General features: G+C 39.8%; 1 protein-coding gene and 1 long non-coding RNA gene across 5 annotated transcripts in view; one reads left to right on the plus strand and one right to left on the minus strand.

Annotated features, from left to right (window-relative positions):
- LOC105486011 (uncharacterized) overlaps window positions 1–12,248 on the plus strand; it is a 261,312-nt gene extending 249,064 nt beyond the window's left edge. Inside the window, exons 11-12 of the long non-coding RNA XR_011615057.1 lie at window positions 5,189–5,402; window positions 11,974–12,248. This is a non-coding gene — a long non-coding RNA (uncharacterized lncRNA). The remainder of the gene's footprint in view (window positions 1–5,188; window positions 5,403–11,973) is intronic.
- LOC105486013 (replication factor C subunit 3) overlaps window positions 1–19,077 on the minus strand; it is a 701,449-nt gene that overhangs the window by 291,669 nt on the left and 390,703 nt on the right. The window lies entirely within an intron of this gene.

Here is a 19,077-nt window from a genome sequence, read left to right on the forward strand (position 1 = left end):
AATAGACAACTTTACTGCAAAAGTTATAGCTGCCCACAAAGCTTCTTTAAATTCTCTTGCTGAAGTTGTTATAGATAACATGATTTCTTTGGACTATCTGTTAGCTAAACAGTGGGGGAAATGTGCACAATGGCTAACTCCTCCTGCTGCACTTGGATAAATAAATCTGGTTTTGTAGAAATTCAATTGCAAGAAACCAACATACAAGCTACTTGGCTAAAGCAAGTAGATTCTTCTCCTGGCACATTTTTTTAATATACAGTTACATATGGCTTAACCATGGGGATACATTCTGAAGAATGTGTCATTATATGATTTTGTGAACATAATAGAGTGTAGTTACACAAACATTGATGGTGTAGCCTACTGCACACTAGCCTATATGGCATAACCTGTGGCTCCTACTCTACAAACCTGTACAGCATGATACTGTACTGAATATTGTAGGCAATTGGAATACATTGGTAAGTATTTTCATATCAAAACATATCTACACGTAGAAAAAGTATAGTAAAATACAGTATTGTATGGAGCCACCATCGTATGCAGTCCATCATTGACTGAAACACTGCTACACAGTGCATGACTGTATTTGATTTTAATCAGTTTGATTTCTGGGGGCTCCTGTTAAGGAGTGTGTTTCAGTCTCTTAGTATTATCCACCTGATAGCCATCATAATATTCTCCCTAGTGTGCCATATCCTCTCAAGAGTCTTAAATGCTCATATACAGCCATCTATTATACATAACATGGCCTCACTATGGTTTGAATTAAACACACACACACAAAGAGAACATAAAGAAACATTCAACTGACCCGACCTGGTAAATTCTGAATTTCATATTGTGACAAAACCAGTCCATTATCATGGGAAAGAGAGTGATGTCAATGTCCAAAATTTTGGTCCATTTCTCAGAATTAAAAGACTGACAAAAAGGAGGAAACAGTTAAATTTAATTTGGCTTACAGCTGCCTCCATTTGCAACAAACAAATTGCAAATGCTCTCTCTTTTTTTTTTTTTTTTTGAAACGGAGTTTCCCTCTGTCTCCCAGGCTGGAGTGCAGTGGTGTGTTCTCAGCTCACTGCAACCTCTGCCTCCCAGGTTCAAGTGATCCTCCTGCCTCATCCTCCTGAGTAACTGGGGTTACAGGTGCGTGCCACCACGCCCAGATAATTTTTGTATTTTTAGTAGAGATGGGGTTTCACCATGTTGGCCAGGCTTGTCTTGAAGTCCTGGCCTCAAGTTCTCTCTCTCTGCTCAGTCCCCCAAAGTGCTGGGATTACAGGCGTGAACAAACTTTGTTAAGAGTATATTTTCATAAGAGAAAGCTGAGTCTCAGCCAATCACAGTCTGCCAGCTGACCACATTCAAGGCAAATGCTTCATCACACCATGTTTAAATAAGGCACACGCTGAGCCGTAACCAATCAAGCTGTTTTGCATGCCACTTCTTTTGCTCTCAGCCTGTCCACATTGCTATGTGGAGCTCTCCAAACGTCTTCTGGTTCTGAGTGCTGCCTGATTCATGAATTGTCCTTTGCTCAAATAAACTTTGCTAAATTTAATTTGTATAAAGTTTTTCTTTTAACACAGCAAAGCCAGGATCTCAGTTAGAATCAAACATTTGCACTCTAGTCAGGGACCGACTTCAATGGCCTGCGGATTGGCATCCCTTAAGCTGGATGAAAAAATAAAGGAGATGATTGAGACATCTCGCCTTTATTTATTTTAAAACCATGGACAGTACTAAGAATTTATATTGTTAGTATTAAAAATGGCTAAAATTGTGGGATGAAATAGAGCAGGAGGGGATAGAGCAAAGGAGGCATACAGAACAGAAGTGATGTTTCTGTGATTCTAAATAGAATAAAATACACAATACTATGACCTTGGAAGTTCTGTTCTGGGAGCAGGAGAAACTCACATGTGGGTGATGGAATCATTTGGCTCCTCTGACTGCCATAGACAATTAATTGCTTTCGGTTCTACCTCTCAATTATCTCCGCTACTTCTTTTCTCCTGTTCATCTCCCCTGCCTCCAGCCTAGTTCAGCACTATGTCCTTATTGTAGTAGAGTCTGTAATAGACCCAAATCAAAGCTTGTTAAGAAATGTTCACTTCTTAGTCCTTTTTTCCCACAGTTGTCATCGTGTGCCTTCTTCACAAGCCTTCAATAGTAGGCTTACCTTCTGAATGAAGTAGTAACTCCTCACAGCTCTATTTTAGATCCTCAATAACATTGCTAACATAATTTTTGCCTTTTGTCTTGCTATTCATATGTTTATTTTTGTGCTCCTAATTAAACATGACTAATGCCACTATTATTATTATCATCACTAACATTTATTGGTACTATTACTTATCTCTGATGCTACCACCACTGCTGCAATGCCACTATGTATCCTAATGGTGAACATTTATTGAATGGTTAATATGTGCCAAGTACAGTGCTTAGGCACTTTCATTCAATCCAATTGCCAAATAATCACTGATCACCTGCAGTGCGCTCTGTGCTACAGTGGTTAGCACAATAAAATAGACAGGGATTTGCCCCTAATGTTCATGAGCTCACAGCTCCATACTTCTTATGTACATTAATCCTTTCCATAAACTTCTGCAGGTAGGTATGCTTGTAATCAACATTATTTTGCAGATGAGAAAGCTGAGGCTGAATTTACATAACTCACGCAAGGACTTAAGGATAAGAGGTGAAGCTTCCAGATCTCTCTGGTTGCAGACCCTCATGCCATCTGCTCTGCCCTTCTCAACGTTGTTCCTTCACATTTCCCTTCATGCCCACTCTTTGGCCACAGATCCCTGGGGGTAGGGATTGTGTCATATTCTTCTGTGTACAATGAGTAGCATCTTTAAAGCTCAATACATGTTTTGTGGTTAAATGAAACAGAAACAAAAATCAGCCCCTAAAGACCTCAATTACTTGTCAGGTTGCTTTGTACTGAGGAAGAGCCTCTCCAGGAGTGATCAATGTCTCCTCACTGTTTAAAATAGAAGACAATCTGCCTCACCCACAGCGTCTAGTAAAATATTTCATTGATTCATCTGTTCCTGTGCCAGAGAAGCAAGATTAATATTCATTTTAAATTCAACTGATAAGATAGTGTTACCAAATCTCATGTTTATTCTTTTTCCAAATGTGCACTACTGCACTCTACTAATGTTCCATCATGTCCTGTCATAATGCATTAAGGGCAAGATTGGTGACATTTGCTTGGAATCAGACACCTGTTATCAATTTGGAGAGTGGCTTATATATCCTGCTTCAAAATGTCCAGGGGGCCAATGGAGATGAATGAGGCTTTGTTAATGTCCCTGCTGCTTATGATACAGCTTCTCTTTACTTAGAAAACCATGGAGAAATACTCTGCTAAATATAGTCTTAACACAATCATCATGGAAAGAATCATCTTTAACACAGTCTGAGTTCTCTCATTGTCACCTCTCATAGCACTTTTGCGACACTTCCTTTCATCTTGCATCCTGGCTATCATAGAAATCCCAGTCTCCCCAGTTAAGAGACAGAGAGGCTGAGGATGAGTTCTAACAGTATCAAGTAACACACACAAGTCAATGATAATTCCAGAGCATTCCAAGAATGCAAAAATGTGGGGCAGAATGTGAATTAACCATTCAACAAATATGTATTGAGTATCTCCTGACCAGGAGCAATCTTCTGTGCCAAAAGATTTCTTCTGCCTTCAGGGGCCCTGCAGTCTATGGGGAAAGTCAGACTAGCAGTCAGCTTCCAATATGCTGTGGTAAGTCTTCTGATAAGGAGCACCCCAAACTATAGAGGTGCCCAGAAGGGGTACTTTATTCAGTCTGAGAGCTCAAGAGAGCATTCCAGAGTATTGGTAGCCAGGATATAAGAGTGGGGAGGGTATTCACAGTGAGAGTAAAAGAGCAAAGCACTTGAGAAATGAAAATCAGAGATAAACGATAGAATCAGTATACACAGAGGTTGTATGGAGACTACAAAAAAAATCTATTTAAACTATATTTATAATCTTCAATTATTGGCCAGTGGTGCAATTTAATATATTACTGTTGAACTCAGAGATGCCAAACAAACTGTCCTTATTCAGAATGTGTAACTTAATCTGCTGTAGTATGCTATTATGGATTAAATTTGGCCACCTGGTCTTTGACACTCCTCCCCTGGAAAAATGTGGTCTACATCTTCTCCCTTTGAATCTGGGTAGGCTCTGTGATTCTCTGACCAATAAATAAAACAGGAAATGACCCTAGGGAAACTCATAGAACTGAGCCTCAAGAGATTTGTAACTTCCATTTTCTATCTCTTGGAACTTTTGCTTTTGGAATCAAGTGTTCCTGCTGTAAGAAAGCCCAAGCCAACTGCTCATGAAGAGACCAATTGGAGGACAAATGGAGACCTTTGACAAGAGCTTCAATTGGTATCCCATCAGACAGCCAGAACCTACTTGTCAGCCATGTGAGAGAGCCTTCTTGGAAGGGCATCCTCTAGCCCCAGCCAAGCCATCACAGCTAACACTGCCTGGAGTGGATACAAGCCAAACTGTAGATTAATAATTTAAGCCACTGGGTTTGGAGATGATTTGTCATGCAACAATAGATAAATGGAGCTAGCACCTACTTTAAGAACCTGTACATGGTGCTTGGCTAGCAAGGCAGTTTGCATGGATGAGCCCATAGAAACATTAGCACTGGTGCACATCTCCCTCTATCTTGGTGGCTCACATAGGAATAAAAGCAGTCATGAAGGAAGATGGGATTGAGAGGTGGATGTCAGAAAATAACTCTGCCAGATGCTGCCTTTCATATTCTCCATTGTGATCATCTGGACAATAATCCCAGCTGAAATGAACACATGTTCTCAATTAGAACCTATTGATCATAATTGGGAACATAGTACATGCCAAGCTTGATCTCTACATAATTGCCGTTGAGAGTCTAAGAGATTGTAGTGAGAATGACAGACGTGCTCAAGAATTTTAAATATTTTTTGAAGAGCCATCTTCTGTATATTTGGTCCTGAAAACCAGTGCCACCCAACTCACAAAGCTTACAGAAGGATTAATCAGACTGTGCTTAGGAAATCCTTGGAATCTAGAGACATAAAAATTACAGACGAATAGAAAATGTTGTTAATATTAACTGACAGTTCCACTATTTTTTTTTTTTTTCAGATGGAGTCTCACTCTGTTACCTAGGCTGGAGTGCAGTGGCGTGATCCCGGCTCACCACAACCTCCACCTCCCGGTTTCAAGCGATTCTCCTGCCTCAGCCTCCAGAGTGCTTGGATTATAGGCGCCCACCATCATGCCCGGCTAAGTTTTGTATTTTTAGTAGAGATGAGGTTTCACCATGTTCGGCAGGCTGGTCTCGAACTCCTAATCTCAGGTGATCCACCCACCTCAGCCTCCCAAAGTGCTGGGATTATAGGCATGAGCCACCGTGCCCAGCCAGTACTACTATTTTTAACTGAAGAAAAGCAAATATAAAAATGTAATAAGCAAACAAACACATATTGCTAATAATTTGGTTTGTTTCTGTGACAATCATTATCCTAGTCACCCAGACTTGAAATCCAGGACTCCTTTTAAAAACAGTTGCAAAAATTGCAGATTCAGTCTTCACATTTTTTTGTTTTTGCCTCTGCTCTCATCTCTCCTTCCCCACTGCCACTTACCTACTTCAGTATCTCAACACTTATCCTATCATAAACACCCCTAGTTGATCTCCCTGACTCCAATTTCCTTCCTTCCCAGGTCAACTTCAACAGTTTCTAGATTAGTTTTATTTAATGTCACTCTCCTGCTTAAAAACCTTCAACTGTTTCCTATTGCCTTATAATAAAGTCAAACTCAGAAGAGCATGTCAGGGCTTCTAGGGCAAATCCAGAAATATGAGGCCTAAAGCAAAGCCAAATGCAAGCTGAATGCCACAGGGCAGGCAGAGAGTGCTCCTGGACCGGGGCGGATTGGCTCTGTGCTGTAATGATGCAATCTGGTGAGAAAATCAGAACTAATCACCCCACCACACACACCAGGCTTTTACAGGTGGCAAATCCACAGCTTCTGCTAGGATCGTTTTAGCTGAAGGAGAGGCCATGAGAGGTATATGGCTGGAAATCTACCCTGCTGATCATTTTAAATCAAGTAGATGCAATTTAAAAGAAGGGGAATGAAGGTAGAAATGCACTTTGCTCTGGAAGATAATGCTAAACACTCACTGAAATGCTAATGGTATGTAGTGGTATGAAGGCCAGGTCAGCTCAGGAAATGTCTTCCTCCTTCGGTGCTTACCACAGAAGTTTCCAACTGGAGGCTCCTGGGTTGGATTTGGGCTGGAAACACCTTTAGATCTGCTATGTAGCATTTACTTTTTACATGGGTGTCATTTTGAAAGTCTGGACTTGTCATCTAAAAAATTCCCAAATTTTTAACTTCCTTAATAGAAGCAACTCAGGAGATAAAAACATGAGACCCATATGATCAAAATCCACCAGAGCTGAGCGCTGGCTGCCCTGTTAGGACAGGGCTTGTTACACTCATCACCTAGTCTGCTTCATTCTTGGTGTGCTTCCCTCAAGAAGCACTCATGGTTGTGACTCTCAGTGTATGCTATTTAGACTTTAAGAGTTCAGGTTTGTCCTTGGAAGAATTGTGAGAGAAAGACAGAGAGAGAGAGAGTGTGTGTGTGTGTTAGTGTTTGTGTGTGTGTGAGAGAAAGACAGAGAGAGAGAATGAGCCATTAGATGGACACTTCCTTCCTTCCTTCCTTCCTCTGTCTCTCTTTCTTTCCTCTCTCTCTCTTTTTTTTTTTTTTTTTTTCTGAGACAGAGTCTTGCTCTGTCGCCAGGCTGGAGTGTAATGGCGTGATCTTGGCTCACTGCAACCTCTGCCTCCCAGGTTCAAGCGAGTCCCTTGCCTCAACCCCTTGAGTAGCTGGGACTACAGGCGCACACCACCATACCTGGCTAATTTTTTGTATTTTAGTAGAGTCAGGGTTTCACCATGTTGGCCAGGATGGTCTTGATCTCCCGACCTTGTGATCTGCCCGCCTTGGCTTCTCAAAGTGCTGGGATTACAGGTGTGAGCCACTGTACCCGGCCTTTTTTGTTTGTTTGTTTGAGACAAAGTCTTGTTTTGTCTCCCAGGCTGGAGTACAGTGGCATGATCATAGTTCCCTGCAGCCTTCATCTCCTGGGCTCAAGAAATCCTCCCGCCTCAGACTCCTGAGTACCTAGGATACGAGGGCACACCACCACAGCTGGCTAATCCATAGCTCCTTAAACCTCACCTCTCAGCCCTGTAATAACTGTTTAATCAGCCTAGCTCTGAGCCCATTTTTTTTCCATTTCTTCTCCTTTCACACATACAATGCCTTTTGTTGGTGTGCCTAAATTGCTATTAGATAGACTCTTTCCTGTTCTCCAGCAGAATTCTGGCTATCCCAGTGTTCCTCCAGCATGGCCTCTACTCATTCTGATTCAATGAGGAATGGGAAAGTTATGCTTTTCATTCTTTCCAGATATTTCTAGACCATTGTGTCATGAGTTACTTTTATGTATTCATTCTCCCAATATTTCATCTGTTAAAATGCAAATTATCCTTTTACACCATGCTATCCCTAACTAACTGGGTGACCTTATGCAATAATTAAAATTTATTGTGACTATATGCTAGCCACTTTAAACACTTAATTACATTAAATCCTCATGATGATGTCATAAGTTACTTATTATTATGTTTTTATCATAGCTGAGTAAGCTGAGGCTCTAAAAGGTTAGACAGCTTTTCAGTGAAGAGTACCCTAGCCAGCCCAGGTACTCTCGGGGTCAAGGTTTTCTCACAAATAAAATGAGAGGATTGTACTGGGAAGTCTCTAAAGTCAGAGGAAACTCTGACTCCATGTCAGCTGGCTGGATCCTGCTCTGCACCCAGCTCTGCACCCCCATACGAACTGCAGTGGAAACAGCAGAGGCAATACCTACAACAAGCCAGCCCAGAGAGGCCTCAGGAGCACAGCTGCTTCTCTTCACTTCTAATCTACAGCCTCTTAGTGTGCACATTTCAGTCTATAACACAAAGTATAATACTTAGCTCAATGTTTGCTAAGTAAAGATAAAACGCTGTCTTCTAAGCTTTCATAGATAGGGCTAGAGAATAGAATAGTAAACCGTAGCAATATTAAAAAATAAGAGATTTCAACATGTTTCAAAGTCTCAACTTTTAAATTATACAGTATTTTCTATAACCTCTGCAAGTAAATTCTGTAGGTTTCCTAAAAACTTAGTCTGTGTGCATTGTTTAAATTTATGATGCCTAAATCGCCTTAAGGTGAATAAAATTTTTAAATGTATATATAGGAAGAATTATTGATTCTGAAAGAAATTTAATATCCTACGACTGCTACTAAGTTTATTTCCCAGCAAACACATTTATACTTAGATTCACTACTGATACATGTAAAAAAGGCCATTTCCAAGGTTCCTTAATTAAAATAGTCTATCAACAGTATTTTTTATCATATGAAATTTTCATTTTATTTCAATAAAGTGTATTTTTTATTGGAAAGAAAAACAAGTTCACTTCAAACATTTTACTTAAGCTTAACATATCTATTTTAAAAGAAGTCTATTTATACAGTGGGTCCTGCAATCTCACCACGGGACAGATAGATCTTTCCTGAGACCAAAGGAGGATACATATATCTAAGCACAGAAATGTGGCCTCTTATGTCTACCTTCAGCTGCCAGTGAATTTTTGCAATGACCCTTGCTTCTCCCAGGTGTTCGCACTGTGTATCTGCCTCCTTGCCCTTTGCTCCTTTCATCTTTTCTGCTGTCCGTGGAAAGCTGAATGCACCTTTGGCCTCGTTTTTCATCCACCTTTCCTCCCATGTCATTGTCTTTTTTTCTTTCCTTGTTGTTCTTTGACTCCTCTCTCACAGGCTCTGGTGCTCAGTGCAATATGGCAGGCACCCCGGTTGGTCAGAACAGTCACTTTCCAATAGGCTATACCAATGCATGTCAATGCTGTACATTACCAGAGGGCAGAATTCGCATCTGGAATGAGGGTAAATCTATTCTTTTCATGAGTCTCAATTTATGGGTAGCTTCACCAACAAGACCCTTATCTTTACTGGGTCACAAGGATTCCACTTTTGTGTAAACCTTCAGATGAAAATGCTTTTTATCAATACAAACATTATTGGAAGCTACCATATTGCTTTGAGATGCAGTTAAAGAAATGTAAATAATTTTAAATAGAAATAAATGAGATTGGTGTAGAAAACAATCCCCACCAATTAGTAGCATAATAATTCTTCTTTCCTCTTTGTATTCAAAGAAATGACAACTCAATATAACCTGCTCGCCATAAGCCGATGAGGCTGTTATCTTTAATAATAAAAGTGTCAGTTTATTTGTGAGTGTAGTGAGGGTTTTCTGTTTTATCCTACTAGAATTAGCAAATAGGCTCTTACTGATGTGGTGTTTTTTTGCACAGATTTATTTGAGATTTTGCCCAATCCTACTTTCTCAGAATTCTTAAAAAAAGAAAGAAAGAAAGAAAGAAAAGGTTAGTGAGGTTTTTATCCTGGGATAAAAAATAAAGTTTAAATAACAAAAGCCTATATTATGTTAGCACATTCTCTACTTTACTGAGATGTAAGAACAAAGTCTTTCTTGTAAAACCACTATGGGAAAGTACTAGGTTTAACATGTTTAAGGGACTTCTTATCTGCATGACACAGCTCCAAACACTTCACATAAATTAACTCTAATCCACACAATAATCACAGGAGCTAAGTATTATTATGCCTACTTTAGAGATGAGAAAACAGAGGCAAATTTATATATACTACATTCCGGAGCCAATATTCACACTTGGATAGTCTGGCTCTAAATTCTTTGTTTCATATAGTGGTTTCTAGATTGCTTCAGACACATATATACTCACATATTAAAAGAAAGACAAGGGGGAATAATTCACTCACATATTAAAAGAAAGGTGAGGGGGAATAATTCTGAAACCTGCAAAGTGTAAAGCATATATGCTTTTGAAAGTTTAAGGAGACATCGTTTTGATTAAGACTTCTGCCTTCAAAACAGTGAGCGCTTTAAGGTCCACCGCTACTAAATGTTGTAAGATATGTTTATCTTCAATATAAGAAGTGAAATGCAAATCAAGGCTGTGAAATTCCATTTCTTCCTTAGTAAGTTGGCAAAGGATCAGAAGGCTGGGGAAAAATTTTTTGTCACAGGCTTGAGGACACAAGCACTCTCGCTGTGGGTGGGCATGGAAATATATTAATAGAAGGAAGATTGATGCCGGGGAACAGAAGAGCTTTTAAAATGTCCAGCTCCTTTACTCAGTTAATTGCAGAAACTTCCCAAATCAGATTACTACATGAGGACCAAAAGATACACGCCCAAGCATATTTATCCCTGGGATTCTCAGGAATTATCACACAGCTGAAGCAACCTAAATATCTCTCAGTGTGGGACTGGTCGAATAAATGATGGCACATCCACCAATGCAACCATGTAGCCAATAGAAATCATGCCATTAGTCTATGCTTACGCTGAGGAGGTTTGTCCATGTCATGCGGGCGAGTGAGAGGTGCTGTACAGTATGTACGATATTAGTCGATGTGTCACTTTGAACACAGATCTGTATGTGTGAATATGCATGAAGCAAGAGCTAGAAGGCTGTTCACTAATAGGGGAAGAGAAAGTATTTCTTAGTACGGTACTTTTTACAACAGTACTTTTAAGAATAAAATTACACCCCCACCAAGAAGGAAACAAACAAATAACTGGCAAATGTTTGGGAAGCTAAGGGGGCTAATGTCTGTCCGGTTGCTGGGACCTGCTCACCGCGGTCCTCTGTCTGCTCTGATTGCCTCCCCATTGCCATCAGATCTGGGCTCTGGAATCTCCTCCGTTGCCTCCTTAGCCTATCGTTGCCAGCTGGCTAAGCCTGTGGACTTGATTATTTACCCAGTTCTATCTGAGACAACCTCTAGGGCCCCAGACCCAGCTGCCTCCCAGGCCTCAGACCCCAGTGGGACTCCAGTTTATTTCCCAAGAGCTCATAGAACATTTACTGGGGCCTTGGGGGTGTGAGTTGAAAAGGCAGAAGAAATTGCTCTTTCGTTAAAGAAAAATGAGTCAAATCAAATATACAATTTCTGTGCAGTGCCTAGAAGGGTGTCTACAGAGAGATGCATGATTAATTCCAGTGCACTGTATCTCAGCAAAGCTCCACTCACCTAGGCTGCCTCACCTTGGTGCATTTCCTTCATCCTCCTTGGCACATGCATATTTATCCATCTCTCATGTAGTGCTTAATATGTGCTAGGACCAGGAACTTAATTTTTAAATAATTCTTTATTTTGATATAACTTCAGAGGTGCAGGAAAGTTGCGAGAATAGCACAAAGTATCTCTGGATGTCCCTCATCCAGACTTCCCAAATGTTCATATTTTACTATAGTTGCTTTACTTTCTCTGCCTCTGTCTCTCAGAATAAGTTGCAGATAGAATATTCTTTTATTTCTAAATACTTCAGGCATATTTCCTAAACACAAGAATTAATTTACATAAGCATAGTATGATTATCAAAATCAGGGAATTAAAATTATGATAACACTACTATTTAATGCAGACCTTATTTAGAAATTGCCAATTATCACAATAATACCTTTAATAGCAAAAGAAAATTCAAGAACGTTTATTGCATTCAGTTGTTATGTATCTTTAGTTCTCCTTAATCTTAGATATTTCCTGTATCTTTCTATTTTATTTCGTGATATTGACATTTATGAAGAGTACACACGTGGTATCTTGTAGGGTGTTTTACCTATGTTTCCTTATATTTAGATGAGGGCTATGTGTTTTTGAGTCAGACATATAACCTTCAGTTTTATAGATCCTCATAATAACTATTGCTATCATTTTACAGATGAGGACTTAGAGATACAGCGAAGCAACTTCCCCACGGTCATGTAAATTACGATTGGCAGAACCAAGATTCACACGTTGGGCATCATTCCAGAGTCCAGGGTCTTGACTCTTCACCATTGCTTTTTCACATGGGCAGGAGACTGAAGTTATTGTATAATTAATATGTAATTATTATGTGCCAGAACCTCTCTTTGTGGCTTTCACATTTGGTGTATTACTTAATCTGAATATCACCCCACAAGAAGGTAGTGGAGTGGATATTTATATTTCCAGTGGAGTGGATATTACCTTCTTGTGGGGTGGTATTTAAGATTTAGAGCTGAGGTCCACCCCAGGCCAATCAAATAAAAATCTCTGGGGCTGAGCTCCAATATCTATGCCTCGCTTGATTTTTTAAGCACCCAGGTGAGTGTAATACGCATCAAGGTTGTAATACGCATCAAGTAACTTATAGGATTATAAACCTGTGGTTCCTGGTAACTTCTCAGGAATTTGGCTAAAAAAATATTGTTACTATGGTTTTCCCTTTCAGAAAATGTCCATGGGGAAATGGTATTTTAAATCAGCCCTTCCGGTAACAACAGGAACATTCCGTTTCATAATCTTTACATTGGTTCTTTCCCATGCAGTCTACAGTCAAAATCAGTCCAAAATCCAGTAATATCACTAAGCTCTTCATTCACTCTCAGAATTTCTTGTGTATAGATTGATGTCCACTAGCAGACTGTGACCCTCTATGAGATCAGAGACTATATCTCATCTCCTAGTGCCCCCAAATCAGCTATAGCAATACTTCATAATAGTAGGCACTCAGTAAGTGCTTGCCAAATGACTCCATTTTTATTTTCCCTTTTGCCCATTCCAACCCTTGAAGGATTTTGTTGTAATTACCTTGAAATCAGTGTTTAACCTCGAAAGTTTTAGTATCAAACGCAAGGTTGAAGATTTCACTGTGTACTTTCCTTCTGTATTATTTTTAGCAATAGAACATATGATATGTCCTGCATGAATCCCCAGAGGCCTCAATGTCAATGAATCTTTCTCCTAAAATATATGTGTTTATCCCTAATCTTTGTCTTGTTTCTAAACAATGCCTTCCTAAAACGTGTAAAGAACAAATTTAAAGACATTGTAGACAACCTTGAAAAAAGCTCATAATGGGACTTTAAGACTTCTATCTATCAGGTCTATTTTGTCCACATATTAATCTGCTCCTCTACCTCTGTAACACTCTAATGGGTTGACCAGTTATCATTTCTCCTTAAATTACTTTGCCTTTTTTTTTGTCTCCGTGTTAGACAAATTGCCCACTCACCAGGCTAGAATGACTGAAGAGGTCTACTAGGACATTTCTAGTGATGAAACTTACATTGGCTAATCCCCTGGCCTGTAACGAAGAGGGTTTTCCTTTGGCTTATAGGTCCTCACCTTGCCCTTGAGTGCCTTCTAGTTCTCAGGATGTGGTTAGCTAGCCCTGATGATTCATATGTAGTTTGTCAATCAGGTCTAGAGTATGCTGGGGTTTTTTTGTTTTTTGTTTTTTGTTTTTTGTTTTAAAAACAAAACTTTTTGATCTAATCACTTATAAGACCTCTGCTTTGAAAGACAATTTTGTAGCAGAAATATCCCCAAAATTGTCCTTAGTAGGGAGAAAATAATACTTTAAGCCCTCTCACCACATTTCCCCCTGGACTTTACTTCTTTAACAGTGAATATCAAGATGTGGCCTCGATTCTCTAGCCAGAGTGCTAACATTCACTACCTTAACAAAGTTTTTATTTTTGTTTTGGAAGTTCATAAATTCCTTAAAGTATTTCTTAGTTTATTTTTGCCTGATGATTTTTCGTCCTCAGACATGGCTTACTTTGGGGGTCTCTTCTCTTCATGGAAGACATCTTTCCATTTTTCCAGTGATGTTTGTTCCTTGCCAAGACCTCCTTATTCTCCCAGTCGATGTAAGGAAGCATTTCCAGAACCGGAATGTTGAAAGATACGTTGTTTTTTTATAAATGCAACATTCAAATAGGCCTAAGAAAAATATATCTGGCAGCTACATAAAATTCAACTTTCTTGAGGGAGGCTTCCTGGGGCCTTTGAGATGCAAACCTACTTTGTGAGTCTCTGAAAAATATGATTGATTTCACATGCCCCAAACTTGTTTGATTTTGAAACCCTTTTTCCTCCTGTCTTGCTCTGCCACAAAGAAGTAATAAGGACCACTGAAGAAGGAACTATCATTGTAAAAGACTGATAACAGAATTTTGGTTACAGCTCACGGATCCTCTGATCTTTGACACTTACCTGAGGTTCCCAACGAGGTATTCTGTTAAAGCTGCTAAGATTTGTGTTTATTATTGTCTCTTAAAAATGTCTTTTGCATTTTTTAGCTAAATAATGCTAAAGAAGTTTTGGTATAAGTAGTAGGCAGAATTATCCCCCTTCCTCGGAAGATGTCCATGTTCTGATTTCTGGAACCTATGAATATGTTAGGTTACAGGGCAAAGAGGAGTTAAGGTTACAGATGGAATTAAAGTTGCTAATCAGCTGACCTTAAGGTAGGAATATTATCCTAGATTATTCAGGTGAGCCAGTGCAACCACAGGGATCCTTACAATGGAAAAGAAAGTCAGAGAGAGACTGGAGGACCACGTGAGTATGGAAAAATGGTCGGAGAGATGCACGTTGCTGTCTTCGAAGATGGGAGAAGGAGCCAAGAGCCCAGGGATCTGGGCAGCCTCTAGAAGCCAGAAAAGGCAAGAAAATTAATTCTCCTCTAGAACCTCCAAAAAGGACTGTAGCTCTGCTGACTCAACTGGAGCCCAGTGAAGTCCTTTTCAGACTTCTCTAGAATCATGAAATTATAAATTTGTATTGGTTAAACCCCTAAATTTGTAGAAATTTGTTGTAGCAGCAATAGAATACTAATAAAGTAGTAAACATGAGTGCAAACCAGTAAGTTTTTTTTTTTTTTTATCAGAAAATTAAATACTGTAGTCCCAGCTACTCGTGAAACTGAGGCAGGAGGATTGCTTGAGCCTAGGAGTTCGAGGTTAGCTTGGGCAACATAGCAAAACCCAGTTTCTAAACAAACAAACAAAAACCAAATAAACAAAAAAAGGAATAAAATTCAATGGATATTGTCATTTTGGAATTCTTCTCTGGTACTCATTATATGGCTCTATGAGTTGGGGCAGGTTACTTAAACTTTCCGAGCCTTAAGTTTTTGTTTTTAATGTAAAATGAAAATAAAAGTAATTCCTTCAGGGAGTTACCCTACAGATTATGTAAGGTCATCTCTGTAAACCAACATCGAGAAAATTTTATTCTCTTAACAGATAGAACAATATTTCTTACAAGGAAGAGACTAACTTTGTTTTGGAAATGCTTTTACAGGGAAGACAAAAGGAAAGCATTCCGGAGTGAGAGGGTGACCCAAAAAATGTGATGGAGAGAAAGAAATAAAGATACTGTATAGTGGGTTAAAAAAAAAAAAACTTAGTGAAGTTTGCAGAATTCTAAAATGGATGATGAGAGTTGGTGTTTTGTGAAAATCGGTAAACAGGCAGATTTCTGTGTGGTTGATGCTGGGTTGGGTGAAGCAAAGACAGCACACACGCCTGCAGGGGCATGGGCAGAGGAGTCCCTGAGACTGTTAGGCCACAGGACTGCCCAAAAGTTTGAGAGGGTATTAACTATGCTTAAACTGTGTGGGACTTAAAGTGGATAGAGTATCAAAGAAATTTCAACTGCAGCTTAAGGAGCAGGCTCAGCACAGTTGACATCTGAGTGAAGCATATGAAGTTCTTTGTATAGTCCCAGCCACAGATTATTATTATCTTTTTTTTTTTTTTTTTTTTTTTTGAGATGGAGTCTCACTCTGTCACCCAGGCTGGAGTGCAGTGGCACGATCTCGCTCACTGCAACCTCTGCCTCCCGGGTTCAAGCAATTCTCCTGCCTTAGCCTCCCGAGTAGCTGGGATTACAGGTGTGCACCACCGCACCTGGCTACTTTTTGTATTTTTGGTAGAGAAGAGGTTTCACCATGTTGGCCAGGCTGGTCTTGAACTCCTGACCTCAGGTGATCCACCCACCTTGGCCTCCCAAAATGCTGGAATTACAAGTGTGAGCCACCACATTCAGCCAGATTACTACTACTACAGTGTTCATTGATACACAGTAGCCTGTCCACTTATGTGTCTATTAACCATACACCATTTCTGGTCCATTCCTCACCATCACGTCTAATAGGCTTTCTTTTCCAGTGAATTCAAAAATCACTTTAACAGGAAGGAATCATATGTAAAATCCATTTGTTTATGTAAAGCCTATTTGATGTACCTTCACAACCCCTTGGATGATTGAAAGCCCCTGTTATCACTCACAGACCAAGCTGGTGTTTTTGAAAGGTAGTAAACTTCATTCTGTTGACATAAAGCCATGAGATGAAGGTCCTAGGAGATAAAACTCTCTGGAACCTGGACAGGTTGTGAGCAGTGTTTGCTTCTGTGACTGCAGCTTGGCTCTAATGATTGGGAGACAGGTGCAGAGCTGCTTAATGGCCATGTCAGGCTGGGTATGCCCGGAGCAGCCCTGGCACCTCCCTCCAGCCTCAAATGAACAGTGCTGTGGGGCAGGCACTGGTGATTCATTGGGCTCCTGTCTCATTAGAATGTCAACCAAAGCTCAGCTGCCTCAAGCCCCTTGTGGAAGTAGGCAGGTTATAATTATAACTAAATACAATCACAAAAGGTTAGTGCATATAAACTAACTCTTCTTTCTCTGAATGAAATGGGCTTTACTCTTTCTAATACATATGTCATTTAGTACCAAGTTCAAGTACGCAAGAAATCTGACAATTTTTTTTTCTATAACTGGACTTAACTTCTATTTTGAGCCCACATTCTTTCAAGGTCTAAACATTTTCCCTAGAGTTGCATCTAAATTATGAGGTGTCTAGAATAGTAGTGACACATGGAGAGGAGTGTCTGCTTATCAAATGTTGTCACTGCTCCACACCGGAGCATCCTCTGAGGTGTTTTCATTCCTGTCTTGTCTTCAGGCATTGACCTATGCAAGTCCTTGTCCCAACAGCAAGGCTTTCAAGTGTGCCAATAATCTGTGCTATGAATGTCTGTCTGTATAAATATGCTACTGCTCTCCTCACCCCCATCCAAGGCTCATATATAATGAGACAATCTGAGGTTGATCCAACCCATCCGCCTAGGTACCTCATGCAACAGACACTGTTCACCCTGTTTGTGTAATAGTTTGGATTATAGGTTAAGTAATTGAAACTGATTCTGGCTATTGAACAGAAAAGGGATATACAGGTTGAGCGTCCCTAATTTGAAAATCCAACATCTCAACTGTTCCACAATACAAAACTATGTGAGCATCGACAGGATGCCAGAGGTAGACAATTCCATACATAAGTACTTAATACAAACTTTGCTTCATGCAAAAAGTAATTTAAAATGCTCTATAAAATTACCTTCAGGCTATGTGTGTAAGGTATATATGAAACATAAATGAATTTCAAGTTAAGAGCTGGGTTCCATCCCCAAGATGTCTCATTATATATGTGCAAATATTCCAAAATCAAAAAATCCCCAATCTGAAACCCTTCTGGTCCCAAATATTTCATAAACCTGTATCAGAAGTTTAGCAGGTGGCACACAGAATTAATGGGTAACATGAAGAAGCACATGAAGGAAAATTGGCCAAATCTGGGGAGGTGAGGCAGCAAGCCCCACAGTCACAGAGACTTGCTGTGGAAGGATCAGACCGGCTATGGCTACATCACGCGCTCTTGTATTGTCAACAAAATGGGATTATCTCTCACTTTACCTTCTGTAAAGGGAGAGGAGGAACTACTACTCTCCAAATGTACACAGTCTTGGGTATTTCCCCCAAAGCGGAAGGAAGTTTATATGCTGGACTGAAAAAAATATGGTCCACTCTATACACCATGCTATGGGTGGGATAGCTCCAGGAATCACATGGTTCTACCCAGGTATCAAGCCCTGGGCCCTGGCTCTCAGGCCACAAACTTGAGGGCAGAAGTCTGGGCTAATACTCATGAGATGACCTTGAAGAATCTACACAAACCCTTATAGAAAGTGGGGAGCATGATTACTGGTAAAAACCAATAACAGTGTGCATATGACACAGAGAACTGGTGGCCATTTAAAAGTCATGAATAGGACAAGAAAGCAACACTAGTGACCTGCCGAAACAGATGGCTAAGAAATGGAGAAATATCCTGACATCTTATCACATGCTAGTAATGGTTTGAGACAAAGATGACCAGAGGCCTCCCCTACCCCAGCACCTCAGTACCATTGAAGTCCTGCCCTAGGAACCTAGAAGTAACACTAAGGAAAGGAGAGAGACCCTGGAATGACTGAGATGTTTCTGTTCCCCAGTGAGATAGGACATCAAAATAAAAATTAACTCCAGTTAAAAAAAAACAAACAAACAAAAAGAAAGAAAATTGCATTTATTTTACCCACTAGAATTTGTAAACAGAATGTCAAAATTAATTATTGAATTGTGCCGATTCGAAAGGTAACTGCTAAAAAGAAAAGTGAAAGGCAGCAATTCTGTCTACCTATTGACTAGGAAAGGAGAGGAGCATAATTCATGGAATGTAGTCATTATGGAACCCTGTGGGACAACAGAACCAAGAAACGGAAGGTGAATTTTCAGTCTCTGACAGAGGCAGGCCAGTTCTGATCAGGGAAGAGGGTTTGACTGACACCGACGCAGTGCTAAAATGCAGATGATACAGACAGAGCACTTCATCAAATCCAGAGTTGCGAATTAACCTTTACAAAATGAATGGCTTTTTCAGTGCTGAATAAAAGTCCCAGTGAAACAGAAGAGAGAAATGCTGGAACCATGCTCTAAATCTGTGTAAGATGGTGACCTTTGAATTCTAATTGCTTGCAGCTATCTTAATATGACGTTTGGCATTTTTTAACCTTGCACGTGATAAAATAACAAATTCTTAGAAAAAAATGTTGAGGTTAATAAGCTTCCCCCCAACAAAACTAGACTCCCTCTAGCTGAATAATATAAAAATTAAGACTATACTTTGGCT

Source organism: Macaca nemestrina, chromosome 16 (assembly GCF_043159975.1).
Source record: "Macaca nemestrina isolate mMacNem1 chromosome 16, mMacNem.hap1, whole genome shotgun sequence".
NCBI classification, from domain to species: Eukaryota; Metazoa; Chordata; class Mammalia; order Primates; family Cercopithecidae; genus Macaca; species Macaca nemestrina.